At 38.5% G+C, this 21716-nt stretch overlaps 1 protein-coding gene across 6 annotated transcripts in view; it reads right to left on the bottom strand.

Annotated features, from left to right (window-relative positions):
• The window catches only part of ARHGAP24 (Rho GTPase activating protein 24), a 473550-nt gene that overhangs the window by 75903 nt on the left and 375931 nt on the right, over positions 1-21716 (bottom strand). The window contains exon 1 of one of the 6 annotated variants that reach the window (XM_072116097.1): positions 2539-2906. The exons of 4 other annotated variants lie outside the window; for them this stretch is intronic. The gene's annotated coding sequence lies outside the window, so the exon portion shown is untranslated. One more of the 6 variants, XM_072116104.1, reaches the window with a different exon arrangement.

Below are 21716 nucleotides of genomic sequence, written 5' to 3'. Positions count from 1 at the left end.
ATCGATAGGAGAGTGTAAAAGTATTACTCAGCACGCTGCTCTCACATGCTGAGCTTTCCGAGGGATGTTCAGGAAGAAGAAAGCTGCATCTATGCCCATGTGTGCCTGAACCTCTATGCAACCCTCGGCTATTATAGATGCAATATACTAAGTGAACAACATGCAGTCAAAATGCAAATCTTCCACATACATGCTGGTAATGATCACTTACAAACTGGTCTATGTGGAAAACCTGCCCCAAAGCGACTGTGAAAAAATACAAAAGCCATTCTATTGATTTAGCTCAACAAAAAGCAAGTCTATCAACTTCTAAACCCCTTCCTGAATGTGGAGTGTAATTTTTTCATTTTTCTTACAGTGCGCCAAATACATGCAGGTCACGTGCCACAATGTACAATCACAGTGCCAAGCACCACTAAAATTCGATCACCAGAAAACAGACCTTGCGCCACAAATTAATAAATTCCTTCCTATAAGTTTTTGAAGAACAGTATGTATGATTAGAGATTACCAGGTTTGACGTTTTATCTGGAGGAGGTGTTAGATGCAAAGAGAGATACATAAATGACTGGGCTATATGGAGACTGTTAACCAATGTGTCCTTGTAACAAGATGCTCTTCAATGTCTTTTCAGCAGTGATCAATAAAACTTACAAGGTTTAGTCTGTCTCCAAGATCTACAGAACACAATTAAAGGTACAAAGTATCCCTTCATTCTAGCTACTTCATAGTTTACAATATCTTCTGGGATATACCTGTACTATTGATATCCTACTCAAAGGGTAATGCCAGTAACTGATGGTAAGAAGTATCCCAGAAAGCTGATCCATTCAGAGGACCATAAATATTTAGGTCCATATACAATTTCAGGCACATCCTGTATGTTGTGTAAATGATTACTTACTATGCATTGATTTGCTGCTATGCTATCTATATGCGCAGGAACCATGACATGATGCATACTGCAGTGCTTTTACAGTAAGGTATATTTATCTCAGTTTCCCAGCAGAAGGACTACATACAATGTAACACAATACAGCACAAAATACATCTGGAACCAGAAACAACACAGATTTAGGTTTCAAATGACACTCTAATGATCACAACACATAATCAAAATTTGTTCATTACTCAATATAATTATATCACATATTGAATAAAAATCAATTACCTCTGAGTAACCCTATCGACGGATAAATGGATACAAGAAAAGACAGGCATAGATCATTTCTATTTTTTAGAAAGCAGTTTCTTGAGCAGGTACCAGCAGTAGATCCAGAAGAAAGAAGAAAGAAGAATTAGAAGTGATTTCTTTAAATTCCCCATTCCTGTATAATCAATACCTGGCTTTGCCTGTTCTAAAAACTGCCAATAAAATGGCATAGTGGGATACTAACTCTAGATTTTTCTTCCATTGCATTGGGTAAACCAACTAAACATAAACTGCACGTGTAAAAAGTCAGAATAATACAATATATGTAACTGCAGTCCAATGCAATGATCTCACATTGAGTTATGGTTATACATTGGATAAAGACAGTTTGAGTGGCTCCATTCTGCATTGTGATAGTTCACTGAGTTACAGATAACTCATTAGGTTTATCTGCAGTCGTGAGGAGAAACAATGATGTTGTCATGACTGTGCTATTTGACAAATTCAGCTGTACTACCACCTCTGCCTTGTTATACACAGTAATCTATCCATCTATCTATCTATCTATCTATCTATCTATCCATCCATCTATCTATCTAAATAAAGTAAAAAGCGGGCAGCACTCCATGGTTCAAAATTTCAAAATAAAAGGTGAACTTTATTGAACAAGTGGCGACGTTTCGGTGTGTAACACCTTCATCAAGCCTTATCTATCTATCTATCTATCTATCTATCTATCTATCTATCTATCTATCTATCTATCTATCTATCTGTCTATCTATCTATGTATCTATCTACACATGTCACATTGTGAAAAGAATAAGTCTAAAATACAACTGACACAAAATCAGTCAAACCCAAAAATGTCTTTTCCGGCAGGAAACTGGAGATCTGGAAAACTTCTTAAAGAAAACCCCAAGAGAATACATTTAAGATGTTATTACTATCACCAAGCCTTCTACATTGATGGGTAAATTACAGTGATTTCTATAGAATGACTGCAGTGGTTTTTAAAGTTCACACAGAACATCTTTCCACCCACGTGCCACCCAGAGCTCTACTGATTTACATAGCTTCACCCACAGTACATTTACCACAACAAATACCAGCTGTCGGATTAGAGGACAAAGTATCTAGCAGCAGTAATATGCTATAACGTTCTTTTTCTGCTGAGCAGTAATGAACGCGTCTGTGTAGAAGAGACTAGAACATATGATGAGACAATGTCATACATTACATGTGCTGTTCCAATTCAGGGAAGCTTGTTGAATTCCAGACACAGAAAAATCAGCCAGCTGTACATGGCAAAACTCCATACACCGAGACGGGGGAGAAGCCAGACAAGCATGACTCTAGGCTGCTTGAAGCTGGCAGACAGCACTCACCAATGTTAATGCTTGCACCAGCTCAGTGGATACTTCCCGTATACTGGCAGAGCAATCGTCACCGCTGCTTTGATAAGCCTGGGACGAGAGAGCCCGGCATCTGTTCCCTCGCTGCAGTTTCTCCCATTACTCCATCACCCAGGAATGGCTCTGACACATCCTCTCACTGGCACCGCTGCCTTTCCAGCTTCAGGTATAAGATGTCGCTGCTTTAACAGGGTCACACGTAGATGAAAATGAACCGAACAAGAAAGTAAGCAGCATGCGAGGAGACGAGACGAGAGGAATGCTCCCCTACAGCAACTGCTTACTTCCAAACACGGTGCTGTGCTGCGTGCAATTTAAAGCTCCAGGAAGTGAAGGTTACAAGGGGAATTACATCGGATAATAACAACAGCAGCATGTCCATCCAGAAGATGCACACAGAAAATATCTCCCGCTAGTCCTACAAGACTTTTAATTGAGTTCAGAGGTCAAGGGTTGTGTGTTTCATTACAGAAGCGGCCAGATAAATAAAGACATGGAAATGACTTAAGGAATTCTCTCTTCTTTTTCAACTTCACATGAATAAGACTGAGCAGTTTGCAAGCTGGGCAGGAAATTCCTGAACAAATGTCTGAACAATACCTTCAGTCGCTTCTGTCGCCAAATACAAGACTTTATGCAAAGTCAGAGAGCAGTCAACTGCAAGTCTAACATTTATCATGCAAATATGGAAGTATAATTATAGCTGACCCCTTCCTAGGATAAGTGGGGGGCCACATAATGTCAGGGTGTAAGGTGAGGGCTTCCCTGACTAATATACATATAACGGGTGTAGCTCTTAATGGGTGTTACCATTAAGGTGTGTATCCCTGCACAGGATGAACCTGTCCAATCCATTCTACCCATGAACTACACAATTTTCTATTTATTCTAGGAATAATTTTAGAGGAACAGTACAATACATTGCTCTAAGAATATATAATCCAGAATTGTTATTTCATAGGGACATTAGTATTTACTGAAGTAGGTATATCTTCTGTAGTCTCAGTGTGATGTTTTGGAGATTATCACTGTGTACTGTACTATATTTAATATATGACTGTACAGTATACATAGAAACACCTCGCATATGCAGAGATGAATAGAGATGAATAGTTGAATTTTACATTCTCTTGTCTCTGAGTTTAATATCCTGGAAGTCTGGCCGTTCCAATCCTCAGATAGTGAATGACAATCCTTACTTGTAAGTCTGTCAGTCTGGCTTCACCTTACCTTATTAAGTGATTGACAGTTTGTGATTAGTTCGTGATTGACAGCCTTCCTTCATGAGTCTGAGGGCTGGTCTGTACCTTCCTCGGCCTGTGTTTGACAGTGTTCTAGAAGTCTGGCATTCCCTGTCCTGACGTAGTGATTGTCAACCTTCTCTTATCAGTCTTAGAGCATTGCTTTCATCTCTTCTCAGTTTTCATTCTAGGTGTATGCATGTGTATGGGCAGTGTTGGACTGGAGTGACTAGGGCCATCAGATTTGTATCAGTTCTATATGTTTGACTTGCTGCTGGTTTTGGCCCATACATACTGATGAAATAGCTGACATCTGAATAAAGCCATTGAACCAGAATACCCTTGACTTCAGCTATTGATTGACAGCTTGGAAATATTAGCTTTTATTCATACATATAAAATAAAAAACTTAGAATTGTAAGTGCAAAAATAACTTCTTTGTATACATTTATCTAGTCTTGATGGACATGATGATGCGTGGTAGTATCTAAGTCAATGGTCTCCAAGTTGTGTTGCCTACAACATAAATGTAAACCATACCAAACTTTGAATAAATCAATAGTCCTGTAGTTTGTAAATATAAGGAATAACACAGTTTCTGGCTTTTACAGGACATGTATTCTTCAGCAGCTTTACTCTTAGTCTTCATCCATAATTTAAAGTCCTCTCTGCGCTGCTTGGAGATGACCAAACTGCTCAAAACTCAATACTTGGCCTATGTCCTGCATTAAGCTTACATGTAAACTGACCCCACAATGAGCTTCTGTCCTTCTTTCAAGCAAGAAAGAAGTCAGCAGAGATTTCAGAGTAAAACTCATTTTATCAGGAAAGAAGGGAGCATGAAAGGAGCTGAATAGGGTAAAGATGCATTTACAAAGTTAATTGTACTAATTGTACAAGGACACTAGGAATTAGAAGTAGGAGAAATGACTAATGAACACTGGAACAGGGTGTTTCACAATATTAAATACTCTTCATAGCATGAATCATAGGATGGGGTATTTCAACTATCTTCATAGATTATATTACACCCCTTGAAAAATAGTGAGAATGGGCAGAGGAGAACAAGTATTTTGTTGGAGATGTGGAGCAACCGAGGTAGCGTTTTGTCATATGGTATGCTGTAATTATCAATTTATTGAGGACCAGGGCGGACGCCAGCACTGGGCATACCTAGGGATGTATCATAAACTGGGGAATATTTTAGGAAATAGGAGACTCTTTTAGTTTCTGAATTTTTAATGCTGCCATGGGAGTTCACTGCAAAGGGGCCCACTGAGGAGCTGTCGCCCAGGGGCCTAGTGAAACCTGGAACTGGCCCTGTCTGGGAGACACAATACGATGCATCTTCACAAGAGGTTTTGTGCTGTTCCTCTGTGTTTTCTGCTAGAAGTTTAGGAACAAATTATTTTATCATAATAAATTATACACAAATAGCCCCCATATCGAATAATGAGCAGCACAAAAATAATCAGCCAGGGTGCTGAGACCAGAGAGGTCAATATCCTTTATGCCTATGTGACAGGGAATTAACATATAAGGCTGGGGTTCCAAATAGAATCTCTGTCCCCTGTGAAGGAATGCCTAGCCGCACCTCTATAATGCATTCCCATTTATATAGTTGAAACTTATTTTATATTTATGATTTTATTGAGAGAAAATATGGTAATGGTCCATGTGTAGTATTCTCATATAGGACAGCAGAAGGTTTATCTACTTTGAATCTCTAGATTCATAGTTTTGCCCTTATACAAATCTCTGGTCAGACCACACATGGAATATTGTTTACAATTTTGGGCACCAGTGTATAAAAAGGATATAGTACAGCTGGAACAGGTGCAGAGGAGAGCAACCAGGATTATTAGGGGAATGGGGGGATTAGAATACAATGATAGATTACAAAATTTGGGATTATTCAGTTTAGAAAAAGACGACTGAGGGGAGACCTCATTACAATGTACAAATACCTGAACAGGCAGTACAAGAATCTCTCCAAAGATCTTTTTATACCTAGGCCTGTGACCAGGACAAGGGGGCATCCTCTACGCCTAGAGGAGAGGCGATTCTACCATCAACATAGACAAAGGTTCTTTACTGTAAGAGCAGTGAGACTATGGAACTCTCTGCCGCAGGAGGTTGTTATGGCGGACTCTATGTACATGTTCAAGAGAGGCCTGGATACCTTTCTGGAGAGCAAAAATATCACAGGTTATGGGGATAAAACATTTATTTAATTCTTAAAGGTGGGACTTGATGGACTTGTGTCTTTTTCCAGCCTTATATACTATGATACTATGATAGCTACAGTATATGGATATGCATATCCTTACAAATGACTTTGTTGACTTCTCTTGTGTTGATGATTAAGAGGAGTCAAATTTATAGACGTAAGAAAACCCTTTTAACATTTGCTTTGAAGTTTTACTTTTACCCTCTACCATTTATCTTCCGTTAACTGCATGTTACATGTAGAATCATGCAATGTATGTAATTATTACCTCCTTGCAAGTTAAAATCTATAAGCCTTTAAAGAGTTTGTTTGGCTTCTTTAATTATATACAACTGACCCAAGGTGGTGCATCTGGTTAACAACAAATTGAAAAAAAAACAAATTTCCTTCAGATGTGCCCAAAAGTCTGAGCATTCCTACATGAATAGTTCCCTGGAAAGTGGATTGGTTGTCCACCAATCAGTCCCCCCTTAGACTTTTATCTTTAGGCAACTACTGTGAAGATACGAGATGTGCAGCATCTGCAACAATGGATACTGGAAGCCTCTGCTACCATTTCTTTTGTGGCGTTGCTATCAGTGTGTCAAGAGTGGGAGAAGAGGGTTGCATTGACAATCCAATACAATGGGCAGCACTTTGAACACATTTAATAAGTGGTCATAAACTTGTAAATAACTCATGAAAGAATAAAGTTATGTCAAAACCCAAACCATTGTATTTTTTGTGAAATTCTCAATAAGTTTGATGTGTTACAAGACCCTCTTCCCATTGGAAAAAAAGTTTGATCCAAAGTGTCCGACTTCAAAATGGCCACCATGGTCAACATCCATCTTGAAAGGTACCCCTGCCCATATTCTAATGTGCCACAAAGAGGAAGTTGTGTCACCAACCATTCCCATATTATTTAGGTGAATCTAAATAGATGGCCCACCCTGTATATTGAAAATTGTTATTAACATCTCAAACAGGATAGATTAATAAATACATTTTAGAAACCAAAGTAAAAATTGAGAGTGTATTCGTCATGGTCAGGTTATCCATTGTCCTGCAATGTAAAAATTGTAGGCTAAGTAGCCAAATATAGTTTTGTATTACCCTACAAAGCTGCAGACAGTGTTAGGTAGTAGCCCTGTATGTGTAACCACACTTTTGTATGTGGAGTTAGTAGCCGTGGAACAGTGAAAAATGGATTAATATTCTTGGATATCAGCTGGACTTGGAGTACGAGAGTCTCTCATTGATCTCTTGACTGAGCTGCTTAACAGACTCTCTCTCTTCTTCTCTGACTGGATTTTGTAGTAGTCAACCAGAAGCTTGCTACAGCAGTTACCCAGTGGGATAACAGCACTAACAAGATGATGGCTTAGGATCAGAGTAGGTGAAAGAAACTGGATAGTGTTGTACTGCACCCCATAGTGCATCAAATTAAATGAACAGACAGCTAAAATAACAGGAGACTAAATTTACCTTCAGTGGTAATACGGAAGACTGCCAAGCAATGTACCTTACACAAAATCCATACTATGTAGACAAAAGTATGGTCACATCACACTGGGAAGTATATGGATTCTTCTCATGTATATCACAAAGTGGAATTCCTCACACAAGTATCAGAATCAGCCAGGATCAACACAGAAAGCATGAACACTTCAAGGGGTTAGCTATTTGCCCATGTGCCTTCAATGTTTTGTGGATAATCCCTGAATGTTCACCAAGGGATTTGGCATTCCTGCCACTTGCTTCTGTACTGTGTGCAGACTCTTCAAGCTTCTTTGTTTACATGTCTAAGCTCTCCTGAATAGGTGGATCTGTAGCCGGAGAGTTATAACTCATCCTGCTCCCCTCTCCCCTCTTCCTGTGTCAATGAGATAGACTGTGAGAAAAAAGAAACAGTGGGTGATGCCATTAGGACAGACTAGAGTAGTGAGAGAGAGGAAATTGTGTATATATGCAGAGGTAAGCATAGTGAGAACAGGGAAGGCTGAAGCTATTAAATGAGGCAAATACACAGATACATATAGATGCAAGGACATGTCTAATGGAACAGATTTATTGAAAAGTGAGTGGAGCTTATCTATTTAATGGGTAGAGGTCTGACCACTGGGACCTTTACAGATCACATGAATCTCAATTTGAATGAATAATCAGGTCACACAGGTATCACATGGCACTATAGTGTTCAAGGGAAACGTTAAAAAATGGTTTTCTTTGTTTCATTGTTGACTTTAAATCTACAGCCTAATATATAGGTGTAATTTGTAAAGTGGTGATTAAAAGAAGTCACAGTATTAAAACACATCATCCAAAACAAATGATTTCCTTTAACACAGCAAATTTTAGCATGTAATATTCCTTATACAATAAATAAGAGACCAATAAGTCGCGGGAGGGACAATTCTTAGCACAGCAGTGAACCTAGAAAGACTCCATGAAACGTTTCTTCCCTCTCTGCCCTGTTGCCTTTGTTTACACTTAATTTAAGAACTTATTTATTGTGTTGGAAATTATTGTCTGGAGATGTCTGACGTGAGTAGACTGAACAAAGCCACTGCTGTAGAAAGTACTGCATATGGAAGCCACACTTCACTCTCTCACTGCTGTATTTCATGTGATTTTGTCATATCCATGTGGTGTATAATGCTTCAATTTATCCTCATTACTGCGAATGCTGCTTTGAATGCCAATGCCATTTCATGTAAGGAATGTATATTTATGGGGGCCATTTACTAAGGGCCCGATTCGCGTTTTCCCGACGTGTTACCCGAATATTTCCAATTTGCGCCGATTATCCCTGAATTGCCCCAGGATTTTGGCACACACGATCGGATTGTCGCGCATCGGTGCTGGCATGCACGCAACGTAAATTGGGGGCGTGGCCGAACGAAAACCCGATGGATTCGGAAAAACTGCCGCATTTTAAAAAAAAAAGTGTCACAAGACTTGCACTTACCTTCACTAGGAATAGGCCGGTGAACTTGAGTGCATTTCGGCGGGCCTCGGGGAACTTCAGCGCAGCAGCACCACCTGGTGGACGTCGGAGGAACTACCTTAGTGAATCCCGGCCGGACCCGAATCCACCGCAGAGAACGCGCCGCTGGATCCCGAATGGACCGGGTAAGTAAATCTGCCCCTATATTTTTAACCTTGTTTAATGACTTTTTTATGGTGTGGTCTCTTCTGGATCTCCTATATTTCATAACCCTCTAATAATTAAGCCAACAGCTTGGAACACATAAAGAGTAAATGGACAAATTTGGTACAGGTTGTATTTTCAACCATAAGGGTAGAAAGATTCAGCTTCCAATGTAAAATAGTTCAGCAAAGAATTAGAAGTCGGTACAAAAACATAGTAATAATATCTCCATGTGGAATTTGATGGGGTGGAACTGGGACATCCAAATCTACTATTTGTTTTCATGCATTGTGAACCAAACATACCTTGAGAATGCTGTATCTACACTGAGGCAGAAACATATTTTGTTTAATTCCTGAATTGAGTGGCTTTGCTGAAAAAAAACAATTATAAAATTCGTGACCTTGGGAAATCTAGGTTGCATGCAGTTTGTTGTTCATAAACACATTACACGGAGCTTCCTGAACTGTCCAGACAGGACTAATCAACCTGTGCTGGATGACTCATTTACTTCTGACTGTCAGGGACAACACAGAGATTACATCATTCTCTGGAACAGTGTATAATTAGGGTAAAAGGAGAACCCCCAAGCAGTCACAGGAATGACAAAGGCTCATTATCATAATTTTATCATTGTTTTTTCAGCAAAACCACTCAATTCAGGGATTAAACAAGATATGTTTCTGCATTAGTGTAGCTACAGCATTATCAAGGTATGTTTGGTTCATAATGCATGAAAACAAATGGAGAGAGCTTTTAAGGTTATGTTCTATCACTAGTTATCACTTAGTACCTCAAACAGCATTAAAAAAAATTGAGAGGAGCTACAAAACACACAAATATCTTAATTGCTGGGTAACTGCAGCACAGCCCCCATAAAAGAAAATGGGAGATGCCTGGCATGCACATGGTGTGGCCTCTACACAGATATAAGAGCATCTGCTTTTGGCATCATTCTCTGGGTTGCAGCCAGCATCATCATGATCAATGAGAGTTCCTGATGTAAGACCCCACTTATTTGAGCTAATAAAATATATGGTAGATTAGAAAGGGTAAAAATGGCACCCAGTCCAGAAATCTGTAGCTTGGCCTGTCACTAGGAAGCTATAGAAATCCACTTGGCCATTATTTACATGAAAAAACTCACTTATTTATGGTTATAAAGTTTGACTCTAGTCATTTGCAGCGTTCCCCTTTAAATCACAAGTTAAAAAAAGTTAGTATGTGACTTCTAAAGATATTCCCCCTGTGCACATGCTTTGTTACATATATATGTATCATAGAATCTTTGCATCAAAGAGAGGATGTGATTCTTTTATGCTGCATCCGATTCTGAATACAGGTAAAATGACTGGAGAAGCCGATTCTTCTGGTGAGAAGCCTGGAAGTGACAGAACTAACTTTTGTAAGACAGGATATTTGTTCTTGTTCAATGGCAGGAAATGTTTCATTGTGGTGTGTTGTTTTCTTTTATTACTATAATTCCATAAGGCTAATAGTCTTTAATTGTTGTGTTTGAGTTCAGTATATGTTAAAAATATACTCACACTGAGAGGCACAAATAAATGTCTCTGATGGTTGACACCGTAGGCTAATTATTAGCTGGAGAACTCTCACAAGTGACATGTTCGTTTTCCTGCTGAGGTCAGAGACAACTCTATTAACATTGATATTTTGTATTATTTTCACTACTTGACCTATTTTATATAGTATAAAGATGGCTGCACCAATTTCTTCAATTTACTGACCCAATTTTAACTTTATCTTCTGGTGACATTTCAGAATATGTCATTGGTTGAGTTAGTACCTCATCAGTTCCCAGGAGGAGGGGTAAAACATTTTCTGTAGTGCAGATTTTACTAGCCTCCAAGTATCTGTTACATCAGAAGAAACATTATAACAGAATCTTCAGTATCTAAATGGTATGGATTTAAAGGACATATGCCTTCAAAATCAGGCTTGAAAAACTTGAGAAACTTACACATAGAAGCAAGCACCCTATTTGTTACCCAAGGGTTCCTTCCTTGTAAGATCAACTTTTAATATTATAATAATAATAATTCTTTATTTATATAGCGCACACAGATTACGCAGCGCTGCACAAAGCATGTCAAATTGGTCGCTGTCCCCATGGGGCTCACAATCTAAACAGCCTAACATATTATGCTTATGAGCCAGAAGGCTTCTGTGGGGTTTTACCAGGGTCCCTCAGTGCTGCAGCTTCACAGACTGTCACACTGTTTCCCCCGTGCTCAGTACTCCCCCACCTCCCTCTGCCTGATATAATCTCACTGCAGCAGAGTTTCAGCACACGGTAATAGAGGGGGAAGTGCTCCTGCATAGTGAAACAACTTGTGATACTGCAGCAAGTAGGGGCTTTGGTAACACCCTCAGAGTCCTTCTGGCTCATTAGCATAATTAGCATAACCTCAGTGCCATAATATATGAGTAAGCGTCCCTGGTTTATCACGATTGTGTCTGTGTATGTGTGTTTGTGTGTGTTAGTAGATGCATATATGTGTATGTATATGTAAACTTCATGATATGTGTGTATGTATTTTTATTTAACCCCTTCCAACACCTGGACCAAATAGTACATTCTTGCTGGAGAATACTTCAACCACCAGGAAGTGCTATTACATCCAGCTTCTGGCAGGGGCTCAAAAACGGAGGTGGCACCAGAAGCAGCGGGTGTCAGCTGTATGTTACAGTTGACACTACGTTCTAACACCTGGTTTGATCACGAGTGTCAGCTGTAATATACAGTCGATCGGCAGACCTCAGGGCTGCCCTGAAGAGGATCGGATCACTTGACACCAGCAGCAGTCAGACCAGACCAGACCTGCCTAAGCATGTGTCCCACAGAAACAATTAATAAAGTATTACAAAAAAAATACACTAACCACCACCCCCACATATTTTGTATTGCTGCTTCCGTAAAAATCTGTATAAAAAAACAGAATTGTTATTGGACCTCCATGAGGAACACCATGAAAATAATAACTGAAAAACTCTCCAAAAAAAAGAACATTTTTTATTAATACCCTTAAAAAAAAATGTATGCATTCTAGTTATATACTTCTTTGTCACGCTGGTCATTATAGTATCCTCTAAGATAGTATGCATATACACACAGTTACGGTCACTGTCCTATAAGACAGTATGGGGTATACACACGCAGATATTGACACTTTGCTATAAGACTGTATTGGTATACACATGCAGTTATCGACACGTTGCTATAAGACGGTTTGGGTATACACACGCAGTTACTGCCACTGCGCTTTAAGATGGTATAGGTATACACACGCAGTTATTGACATCTCGCTATAAGGCTACATTCACACGACCGTATGATTTCTCCAGTCCCGTATTTACGGGCCGTATATACGTGACGTTTTTCATCCGTATGCAGCACGTATGTAACCCGTATGTAACCCGTATTTTATACGTCCCCATAGACTTCTAGGGCATACGGAACTGAAATACGGGAGAAAATAGGACATGCTCTATATTTTTATACGGCTAGTATACAGTACGGTACGGAACGGATTTAACAACGGCAATATAAATGGTCAGACGTATTGTCCATTGAAATGAATGTGGCCGTATGTAATCCGTAAAAAAACGGTACGGTACGGTACGGATACGGCCGTTTTCATACGTCAGTGTGAATGTAGCCTAAGACAGTATGGGTATACTCTTGCATTTACTGACACTTCGCTATAATACAATTTGGATATACACATTATTCCCACTACAGCAGCAAACCCTCTGTACTCAACTGTCTTGAAAAGCACAATTATTAAATTAAAATATGTCTTTATCTGACTGTCCCTTTTTCCAGCTGTTGCCTCTCCCTTGCTCTTTCCTAGCTATAACGCCGCTGGAACATGTCACCCCTTCTCTTATACAGTCGGGTTACTTGTCTTGCCTAGCCAATCACAGCCATGTCATTATTGTTCAGCATCCTATCAACCAGCCTTTTCAGGTGAGCTGAACTCAAACATGAACTTATGGCTGAAATATGTGTTCTGGTTCAGGGATCCAAACCCATGTTGGCACGGACTAAAGCAGTGTGGTTCATGTCTGTTTATCAATAGCTACTGACACTAAACATTTATTCTTGAATTTAAGTAGAGATATTCCCATTAGTTATCTTATCACGTCTCTCCACACTATTTGTGGCAGGATTGGTTTTATACCTTTTCTTATTGAAGCTTCTCATCATGCCAGAGTAAGTAGTAGTCAAAGACATAAAGTAGATATACAGAAGGACAGTCAGCAGTAATAAAATCATGTTCCTTACACTGATCTTACATTTTTCAAGCCTTCTCCTCTTCTGTCTTTATTGGGGTTGTATATGCTCTACGGCTCCAGCAGAATGCCAAAATTATATCAGCTTTATGCATTGAGCTATAAAAGGCTGCATAGGTGAACACCTGCTGAATTAACAATGTCCCTTTTTACATAGACTAACTGTGGATTGTAATTTTAAGGAAGATCTTACAAGCGAAGTATCTGATATTAGCAGAACAGATATTAAAATCAGTAGTTTATAATTTGATGAACATGAACAATGCAGTTAATTTTTATATAGAAATGTGATTTGGTCTACACATCAGTAGTGACACTTTTCAATATTTTCCTAGCACTGAGGCTGTCACAGTGCCAGTCAAAACCCCATCTGTTACTACCCCCAATCATGTACAAGGATAAATACTACAAAAGCTCAAAATTGAGACACATAATGTACCAGAATTTTCTTACCAACAAGTAAGGCTTCACTAATTGCAGAAATACTGATAGATCAATCTGATAGATAGCAGATAATACCAACATTGTGTATGTGATATATATATTCAAGGAAACTTTCACATACAGTAGCCTGTATTCTGCCATACAAAGGTAGTCATGAAACAGCTAGCTTGATTTTGTCACCTATAAGGAAACTGTAAAAAATGTATTCTTTCTCTGTTTATATTCTCTATTATTTAATCTTGTATTTAAGCTTGTAAGGAAATAATTGATATAATATGAACAGAAAATGTATAGACGTCAAAGATCCTATATTATAAAATACAGTTATTGAACTGTAAAAATATAATATGTTTTTCATGTTTATTTTTGTATAAGCTCATATTTTTTGGACTGCCATCTGGTGGTAACATTTTTAGGTGCATGCAACTGTAGTTAAATAAAAAATCATTATCAGTCCCACATTCCTGTCTGTTTCACCAAAGCCTTTCACAAGAGCCCTTAAAAAAATGCATATTTACAATGTATACATATATTAGTCTATGATAACCGACAACATGGCAATCATTTTATTTTAGTCAATTGTTTTGCCATGTTTTCATTACCTATAACCACATTGGGACAGGAGAAAAGGTAGTATTTGTACTAACATTTCCTTCCAAACCAACATACAGGTGGTCCCCTACTGTCAGAACACCTGACTTACATACAACCCCTAGTTACAAACGGACCTCTGGATTTTGTTAATTTACTGTACTTTAGTCCTAGGCTACAATAAACATTTTTAACAGTTATCAATGTTGCTTGTAATTAAGCTTTATAGTTAATCCTGATTCTTATGGCAATCCAACATTTTTAAAATCCAATTGCCACAGAGACCAAAAAAATTTGACTGGGGTTACAATAATAAAGTATACGGTTCCGACTTACATACAAACTCAACTTAAGAACAAATCTACAGAACCTATCTTGTGTGTAACCCAGGGACTGCCTGTATGTCCCTTTTGAAGACAAAAAAGATCTTTCTTTGTCTGATAAATTAAATTTCTCTTTTTCTAATAAAACTACCTGAGCTGGCAAGAAGTTAGTATTTTTTCCCTGTATGCGTAGGAGTGGCTTCAAAAAGGAAGCCACATTTTAGAAGAAAAGGTAAAAGGACTGTGCGACAGTTTTCTGTCGGACTTTGCACGTTCTTACTAGTACGAACTGCTTGCACAGGTATTTAACCCTAAGGACTCGCCGCATCGTGGCGTAGTACTATGTCCAGCTTCTGGCACCGGCTACCTATCGGCGCTGGTGCCAGAAGCTGTGGCGGTCGGCTGCATATTATAGCTGACCCCTGTTCTGCTTAGGGTCTTCTACCATAGATCAGACCTCCCCGCAGCACTAGATGGCAGCTGCTGGTGCCCCGGGGCTGCGTGCTCCACTCTGGGAGCCGGGTTCTGCCTCCTGGCAGGACCTGGCTGTAACACATTGAGCATGTAATACAGCTGTATTACACTGTGTTATAGGAATAAGAGCTTGAACAAGCGATCAGAGCATCGCTTATTCAAGCCAACCTGTAAAAGTAAAAAAAAGTTTAAAACACTTTATGAAAACATTCTTTAATGAAAAGAATTAATTAAATAAAGTGAAAGTCCCCTAAACATCAACATTCCCTTTACATACTAAAGAAGGTACAAAAAACACAAAATCATGAAAAAAACCCCACATATTTGTTATTGCTGCGTCTGTAACAATCTGTACAATAACTCAGTCACATTATTGGACCCTCCCAATGAACGCTGTAAACCCAAAAAACTTGCCAAAAATATAAATTTTTAATAAAATCCATTCACAAAAATGTTCCAAAAAGTGATCAAAAAAGTTATGTGTGCCAAAATGGTACCACTGAAAAGGACAACTCAACACGTAAAAAAAATAAGCCCTAAACCAGCTCTGTCAACCAAAAAATATAAAAGTTATGTCTCTGAAAAGATGACGATACGAAAATAAATGAGATTTTCTCTAGGTTTTAGGTCTAGGTTTTCTTAAGTAAAATTGTAAAAAATATATAAAAAACTATATGAATGAGGTATCACCATAATCATAGGGATCCATAGAATAAGAAAGAAAAGAAGAAAAGAAACCAGAATTTACAATTTTCTTTCCGTACATACATTTAAGAGTTAATAAAATCTCATCAATAAGCTAATGACCAACTAAAATGAAGTATTTGTAAAGGGCATCTAAGGTCGCTGAAAATAAGCCACTATTTGTCAAAATTGCCAAAAAAATAAAGATTGTACAGCCGTTAAAAAGGGACAATACATAATCTGCTATGAAGAGCGCACCTTCCCTTCAATGCCCTGGCGTGTGCCCATACAGCAGGTTACCACCACATATGGGGTATTGTTATACTCAAGGAAATTGGGCATCAAACTTTGTGGAGCGCTTTGGTATTTTATCTAATGAGAATGTGTACATTTTTTGAACAAACTGCATAAAAGTTGTTTTACATACGTTAAGGGGTGTAGTTTCTATAATGTGGTAATTTATGGGGTTTTACTTTTATTGAGGCCTCTTAAAGTGACTTGAAACCTGAGCAGGTCCCTCAATAGCGTCATTTTGAGTTTTTTATGAAAATGAGAAAATTCGCACCTAAAGTTCAAAGCCCCATAACATCTTACAAAAATGAGAGGGCACATTAAAAAACCATGGAGACATAAACCAGACATTTGGTTAATGTTAGTTATCAAGATTTTTTGCTATTTTGACTATGTATGGAAAAAGTAGAACATTTGGAATTTCGAAAATCAAGAATTTTTCCAAATTTTCACCAAATATCCATTTTTTTCATAAATAAACACAAAACATACCACCAAAATTTTTCAACTAACATGAAGTACAAAGTTTCACTATAAAAATTTAAAAAAACGTTCCAAAGTTATAACCACTTATAGTGACACAGGGCAGATATGAAAAAATGGTCCGTGTCAGCAAGGTGAAAAGTGGCTTCGGCGTTGAGGGGCGCTACATTTGTGTCGCTCGCACTATTCTTCATGCAACATAAATTTCTGCACAGAAGGGGGTGTTCTGGTGCTCAGTCGTACCGTGCGCCAGATTTAATATGCAAAGTCTGCCAGAATTGTGAAGCACGCCCCATGTTGAAGGTGCACTAAAAAAAATAAAGTGGTGCACTCTGTCAGAGCAGTGCAGGGGGTGCTGGATTTATGAAGAATGGGCACCAGAAATCCAGAATCCGGCGCACTTTGCACTATACACAGGCAAACTGCACATACTGTGGTGCATTTTGCACTAATATACAGTGCCCCAATATACAGTATCTAGATAAGAGTTCATTCACATATGTTAGTTGTGTTCAGCAAACAGCCTGGCTGGCACAGTGACAATAATGACTACAAGTTCTAGTTGCCACGCTAGTCCTAGGCGCTACTGCTTCTCTGAGAATCCTCTCTCCTCCCCTCACAGATTGGACCGAGTGATCTGTGAGGAAATAAACCTAACACTGATTGGCTAGTACTTGCCTGGCAACCAGTTCAGCCAACCAGTGTTAAGTTCTAAAGGGGGGGAACTAGGTGTCACTTTGCATGCAGCACCACTGCTTCGATTCACTTCCAGAGACTGTCAGAGAGGAGCCCCCCTATGATTAAAGTGGTGGGAGGCCCGGGGCGCGTTCCCCTGGAGCCCTCCCTGTAATTCAAATCTGTATCCCATAGAAATGTATGGGATCCTTTCTAGCATCATTTCTCATACATGCTAGAGAGAAAATGAAGCCTTAGGACAAGCATATGAACCCACCATAACCATTACAGTATGATTTTTAATGCAAGTAGAGTATAGTATTTTAATCTGCGACAATGACAAAAGGCTACATTTATAATTTTTTAGTCAATTCAGTCATTTTTGATCTTGCCAAGAGGAAATGAGGCTACAAAAAATTGAAGTTCATCAGACATCACACTGTTCAATTTCTTCCTCCTCTGCGTTCAAAAGTAATAAAACGGCATATAAATATTAAACAGAGGCAGCCAGTCGCAGGAGCGTGAGACGAGAACAGCGTACAGGAAAGAGCCACCAAAGGCTAGATGGAGGCCTGATATTACATTTGCATTTTAGAAATGTATTATGTGCTACACTAATTGTATTTTATGAGAATAACTAATCTCCAGTTTGAACTTATTAAAGCAACGAGTCATATTGTATGGTTGTTGAAATCTAGCAGATTATTTAATTTTAGAAATATTCTTAATGGCTGATAAATGATAGTACCTAGGGGAAAGCTTGTCAAATGTCAGAGTGGCAGATTTACAGATTTTTTTTACAGATAGTCTGAAAATGTGCCATATTTATTACAGTGGGTGAAGCTGGATGCTAAATTTGGTGCATCAATACACTGTCTAGTTTAAGTTTATAAAACCATACTTTACACAAGATACATTGTCTAGGACTCTAAATCGTGGTGTTCACTGTTGCACTTGAAGCTATCCCAACCGCCTTCTGCTTAACCACACCACTACTGGTGGTTAGGGTGAAAAAGTATCTAAAACAAGTTCACATATTAGGAGTGTTGCATTTTTGTTGCTCTAATTTTACTTTCTTGGAAGTACAAGGATTAAAGATAGCACTTTACCATCATATGTTCTTTTGGACTATGCTACTGTTTTTTGTCTAACCGACATATTCAATGTGGTACATGTAGACAAAATTGTTGTAAATTAAATAGTTTTTATCATTGATAACATTTTTTCTTATCCACAGGATTTAGGAAAAATACTCTGGAGATTAAAAGAAGTGAAAAATGTACAATCACTTGATTTTTTAAAACTAATGTAATCTCCCATGATCGTACATAAATAGTCAGGACATCAATAGTCTGTCATACTGCTCTGATGTGATTTTGTTCCACTTTTCTTCCAGTCTCTTCTCCAGTATAGTGACTGCTTTAGGTTTCTTGGCCATAACTGTGTCACCTAGGATTTTCCAGGGGCTATTTTTTGGGTTAAGATCAGGACTCTGGGCTGGTCATTTTATTATTTCAATGTTTTTTGTTTCCATAATACTAATAAAAACAATAATAATATTTATTTATATCAAATTCCGTAGCCCTTTTCAATGCACTGCCTTTACCCTTTTTGCTGTGTGACTGGCTGATTGAGTAAAGATCACAAGGAAGGAACCAAGTGTTGTTGATAAAAATAACTAAATGTCGAATGAAGCGCAAAACACTGAAAGGAGGACAGAGCATTGACCTGTGTGTTAGACATTCGGCTCCAGTTACCTAGATCTCGTACAAGAGGCCTTAGAGCTGCCAAATATGTGAGTGTAGAAATTATGAAACAGATATCACTAGTAACTAGAGATGAGCGAGCACTAAAATGCTCGGGTGCTCGTTATTCGAGGCGAACTTTTCCTGATGCTCGAGTGCTCGTCTCGAATAACAAACCCGTTTGAAGTCAATGGGAGACTCGAGCATTTTTCAAGGGGACCAAGGGTCTGCACAGGGAAGCTTGGCCAAACACCTGGGAACCTCAGAAAAGGATGGAAACACCATGGAAATGGACAAGAAACAGCAGGGGCAACATGCATGGATGCCTCTGAGGCTGCTTAATCGCACCATTATGCCAAAATTATGGGCAACATCATAAATATGACACAACCCCTATAAGTGAAAAGTTGAGTAAATCTTCCCTTATGTTTATTCCACCTATCATTGTTGTTAACTTTTTGCATTTAAAAACCAAACAACTATGATAAAAATATGACAAGTACTTTTGTCACAAGCCAATTGAGTGTTGAAAGCACCTATAGATATAAGAATATAAAGACTGTATAAAAAAGAACAATGCATAATACACAGCACTACACAGAAGTGCAGTGCATGATATGAGTCTTTAAATTTAGGACTAACAAAAACTGGAAAAAAATGTAATTTATCAATAAATATGACAAATTGTACCCCAAAAAACAAGCCCAAAAATAGCCTCCTTGGCAGAAATATTTTTTTTGAGTCTTGAAATGTGGACACATGTGAACATATGAAACATGAAAATATAACTCATGAAAAAAATTATTTCATCATGCAAAATTAAAATATAATATAACAATTTGGTATTTTGGACACTTATACATATGCATACTTATGCATGTTGAACATCATCACAAAAAAAAAGAATCACAATTTAATTTTATCCTATTTACTCCCTCAGATAAAGAGATTTTTTTAAATGTTCATCAAAAAATTATATGTACCTTAAAATGGTCATATTAAAAAAATCAACACAAACTTCAAAGGAAGGTATTTGGACATGTTGCCCCAAAGGCGGCCAGACAATAAAGGGTTACATTTTGATGTCATGTAGTCTTGATTTCTTTAATAAATAAAGAAGCCTATTTTTATTGAATATTGATATCTGTGTACCTTATTTTATAACAGTGAACAAATGCTTGCAAAAGTTAGAAATCACTCTCTTCAAGTCAATTACTCAAATACCGTATTTTTTCGGACTACAAGGTGCACCATCAATAAATGCCTGCTAAAATGTCTAGGTTCAGATATAAGGCACACCGGATTATAAGGCGCACCTGATTATGAGGATGAATGACCAGCAGATGGCAGACCTGTGCACAGTTCAAGGCAGCTGTTGTCTGTAAGTATGGTTCATATATAAGGCGCACTGGACTATAAGGCGCACCTTTGATTTCTGAGAAAAATTTCAGTTAAAATGCTGCCCCTTTTTGAATCATCAGGAGCTGAGGTATACAAATTAGGCATCTAGTTAGGCATCTAGGTGTAGATTTCCTCCCATGTCCTAGAAACTTACTGACATATAAACTACTGTAGCTTCTTAGATAATTTCCCCCATTACGTGTTTATGAGATAACATTGTTAGTCAATGGGGGGATTCTTTAGCTTTGAATGGCAAATAACCATGGAGCAAGCAGAAAATATATTGTGCTGCAACAAAGCGATATTAGGTATGGTTTATTCAAGAGACCTAAGTTACCTTTTCATACTTTCCAATTCATGGATATAAAAGATAGAATTAAAATATTCTTACAGTCTCATGATGGCGTAACATATGTCATATTTCTACTATATCATCCCATCTTAATACTTAATTCTTTGGTTATAAATATACTAGAGATGAGCAAGCACTAAAATGCTCGGGTACTCGTTATTCGAGACGAACTTTTCCCGATGCTCGAGTGCTCGTTTCGAGTAACGAGCCCCATTGAAGTCAATGGGAGACTCGAGCATTTTTCAAGGGGACCAAGGCTCTGCACAGGGAAGCTTGGCCAAACACCTGGGAACCTCAGAAAAGCATGGAAACACCACGGAAATGGACAGGAAACAGCAGGGGCAGCATGCATGGATGCCTCTGAGGCTGCTTAAATGCACCATTATGCCAAAATTATGGGCAACAGCATGGCCATGACAGAGTGACAGAATGAAGCTAGATAGCATCTAAAACATAATTGACCCTGACACCATAGGGGACGGCATGCAGAGGCAGCGGCAGCAGCGGCAGGCTAGAGAGTGGCATGGCGACATACCCTAAATGGACTCAGGCTTCAAACCAATGGGTGGCAGAGAGGAACCAAAGGAGGTGAGCAAGAAGCGCTCAAATAATATCGGTACATGATAAAAGTTTGCCAGTATATTTTGTGGATTACACAGCAGGGTGGCGACAAAGTTAACAAGTTTGATGTGGAAGCCATGAAAACAACCCAAAATTCTGCCAGACACAGCTCGTTTGATAAGGGGACCATGTATGGAGGCAGTGAA

Source organism: Engystomops pustulosus, chromosome 1 (genome assembly GCF_040894005.1).
Source record: "Engystomops pustulosus chromosome 1, aEngPut4.maternal, whole genome shotgun sequence".
Lineage (NCBI taxonomy): Eukaryota > Metazoa > Chordata > Amphibia > Anura > Leptodactylidae > Engystomops > Engystomops pustulosus.
Note: the sequence above shows the minus strand (reverse complement) of the source record. Positions and strands in the feature narration are given on the sequence as shown.